This window comes from Juglans microcarpa x Juglans regia, chromosome 6D (assembly GCF_004785595.1).
Source record: "Juglans microcarpa x Juglans regia isolate MS1-56 chromosome 6D, Jm3101_v1.0, whole genome shotgun sequence".
Taxonomy (NCBI): Eukaryota; Viridiplantae; Streptophyta; class Magnoliopsida; order Fagales; family Juglandaceae; genus Juglans; species Juglans microcarpa x Juglans regia.
In genome coordinates, this window is record NC_054604.1 from 6,486,023 (window position 1) to 6,489,621 (window position 3,599).

Genomic DNA, 3,599 nt, shown 5'->3' on the forward strand with positions numbered 1-3,599 from the left:
CATAAGAAAAAGACACGTCATATTAGTTGGTTGGTGCTACATGTGTAAGAGGAGTGGGGAGACCGTGGATCATCTTTTACTCCATTGTGAGATTCCGAGTGCTCTATGGAGTGTTTTCTTCAGACGTATTGGTTTGGCTTGGGTCATGCCCAGAAGAAGATTGGACCAATCCCAATTATTGGAGAGGGCTAGGTGGCAGCTCACAAATCACAATGATGTGGAAAATGGTTCGTACTTATCTCATATGGTATATTTGGAAGGAAAGAAAAGGTAGAAGTTTTGAGGATCATGAACGACACTGAAAGAGCTCAAAACTTTCTTTTTCGATACCATCTTCCTTTGAACAGCTTCTGTAGACTTTAATGGGCTTAATTTTCACGATTGTATCTTTTTCTGCTTAAATATAGGCTTATTTCTTGTATACTTTATGTTTACTTAGATTGCACTGATTACTGGAGTCTTATTATTTATCCAACACAAACTTAAATGTCAAGAGATTATCAATGACTACTTCTAGGTTGCTTTAAGACTACACCAAGTCTCAATTCCACTTCACCCAAGCATAATATAAATGAACTAAAGTACAAATCCGTTTTTCAAAAATATATTCTATTTTCAGCTAACACATTTTCCTATAATTTACATGCATGATTGAAACTAATAAAGTAAAGATCCTATCTGACATGGGCATCAATCTAGAATAACCTGAACTTACCATTCGATGACCCGAGCGTGGACTAGGGCACCCTTTTAGATTTAGTTGTTCCCATTGGTTTGTTTTCAGGTCCAACATCCAAAAGTCCTGTGAGAAAAAGGATGACATTGTCAGATCAAGCATGAAAATATACATATAGAGGTAGGTAATACAGTTGAAAACCATATCTATTCTCAGCCATGCATTCTTGAATAAGAAAGCTGCAAGAATATTATTATTTTTTTTAGGTAAGAATCAAAGATTTTACTAAAAAAATCAAAAGGTATAGCCTGAGTACAAAGGAAGTACAAGAGGAAGACCTAACAAGAAATAGGCAAAAAGCAGCAAGATAAAACATGGTTCACCTTGTAGTGATGGAACCTCTCTTGATTTGGGGATGTAAACTCACCACCTAACAACAAAAGAATGTGACTATATACATGTATCAAATGACATTTAATGTGTCTTTATCTCTCTCTCTCTCTGTTTGTGTGTGTGTGTGTGTGTGCAGCTGTATGTATGTATGTACGTATGTACTTAAGCAAAGATTTTTATTTATTTTTTGATAAGTAAAAGTAAAACTTTATTGATAGGAATAGGCATAGCCCAAGTGCACATGAAGCATACACAGAAAATGCCTAAGTAACATTAAGCAAAGATGTTATCAGTTTACCAAAGATATAGAGGTAATTCTTCCAAGCAACTGCCTGATGAGCACTACGAGCAGGTGGGCTATTAGGGCTTGAAACCAACTTCCATTCTTGCTTTTCCACATCATACCTGTAAAGGTCACCATACACATATGTCTGCAACCATTCAAATTAGCATAGAATCTACGTAAGTGAAGCAGAAGCATACTTTTCTTCAAATAGAGCAAATATTACAGCGATGAATGTTAGACCTAACCTTGTTGCCATTGTAGAATTCACCCCCGTAAAGGATCAATTATGTCCCTTTCAAGGGATTAATGTTCAGCTACAAAGGTAAGTCAGTAAGATAAGAAAAGAAATCTTTTAATGATACCGGTAAAAGGAAAAAAAATAAAAGAAGTAGCACACTCAATAAAATTGCCGACGACTACAAGTAAGGGTATTACCGTGCAGTTGGAACGGGGAGATGGCGCTGGGAAATTCTCCTCAATGTGGACTTCCTTCTTCTTTGCTTCCTCCTTTTGTATACTCAACTGTGGAATCAAATGCATCCAATATAATCATACACTTCAAGAAAACAGTCACTTCTTCATTGTTTGTTGAAGAATGTGACCATTCAATTCATAAAATAAATTTCATTTGAGCAACATCACTTCTGATAAAACCCATTGAATCTAACTATGTGATAAGCTCAACTTAAGCCCCCATTTACCTCAAATGGATATTCGACAAAAGAGCTTGTGCTTGCCCCTATTAGAATGTTGTGTATGTGTGATAGGTAAGGGAACTACAGTTTATATATGTATTTTATCGTATATGTCATACTATGCCATGTCACTTCATGCTTATCTGTTATACATAATACTCTGTCGTGAAATACTTATCTGTTACATAATTTATTCTGCCACGTATTGCTATATGTTACAAGTATGTCATATTACATAATGCTATATGTTTACACAATTTCATGTCATGTAATATTTTCTATTATATGTTATGTCATATTACGAAATGTTGTATTTTAACAAGAAAATTGGAAAATCGGACCGGACCGGCCCGAACCGGTGGAGCTGGTCCAGTCCTAAACTAGTTTCTAAAATGTCAAAACCGGCCTATGATTATTAAAACTTTTTTGAAAATTTGCAAGCCAACCCTTAAAACTGGCAATTTAAGAGCATTGGTCAATGCCAATTATGATTTGGGGACAAGAATAGGAACGAAACTATCGAAAACAAAGATAGATATATATATATATATATATAAGACAAGGTTATATGATATATATATATATATATATAAATAATGCTACGATGCCCGACGCCAACGTCCCATGAAGTGACCTAGCTTTCACTTCAACACAATTGCTTTTTAGTGACGGTTAGGAAATTGTAACAGTCTCTAGACCGTCACTAAAAGGCATTTTCTGTGACAGTTTCTGGAAATCGTCACTAAAGATAGAATGAGATTTTTTTTCGTTCCAACGTATGGGAAATATGCGTTCGAATGTTACATATACGTTCGAACATTATGTCTGTTTACGTTTGAACGTAAAATATTTTGGCGCAACCGTTCGAATGTTATTAATTTTACATTCGAACGTAAAATGTTTGCACCAATGTTCGAACGTTAAGTAATAACATTCGAACGTTCATTGTAAATTTAAATTAAATGACTTTAATTTAAAAATTATGTGGTTTTTATTGTACATAATTTGTGAACAAGTCTAAAAAATTGAATTGTATATATTTATATATACACACTTTGTAATATATAAATATATATTATTGATTTATATATATTTCAAATTCAGTGATTTAGTATTAAAGTTGAAAAATATAACATCAAAGAAGATTAAAAATTGAAATTAAAAAACGATAGAAATATTCAATAATATTTTTCGTTACAAATATTAAAAATAAAATACAAAATTTGATATTAACAGTCAGATGATAACGTTATCCGCAAAAGTCGAACTCCGTACCTCCTCAGTCAAGGTATCAACCTTGTCGTTGAGGATAGTTACATGATGGGTGAGTTCGGCAACGGACGCCGATATAGCCTCGAGCGATCGATCGATCTTATGATCGATATGCGCAGTCAGCTGTGAGATGACCGCATCAACCCAAGCAGGCCGCACATCTCCTGCAGATGTACTCGGCGTATGCTGACTACTACTCCCGACATGACCTGGCTCAGGCTGCGTCGGAGGAACTAGATCCTCTACAGGGGGTGGCTGACGTCCCCTCGCCTGTCCA

The 3,599-nt window shown here is 35.1% G+C and overlaps 1 long non-coding RNA gene across 1 annotated transcript; it reads right to left on the reverse strand.

Moving 5' to 3' along the window:
* Positions 1–411: 411 nt before the first annotated feature.
* Positions 412–1,461, reverse strand: LOC121235767. Its single transcript, XR_005934596.1, has 4 exons — positions 1,368–1,461; positions 1,060–1,106; positions 712–802; positions 412–423 (listed from the first exon to the last, which is right to left on the reverse strand). It is a non-coding gene; the product is annotated as an uncharacterized LOC121235767 (long non-coding RNA).
* Positions 1,462–3,599: the final 2,138 nt, after the last annotated feature.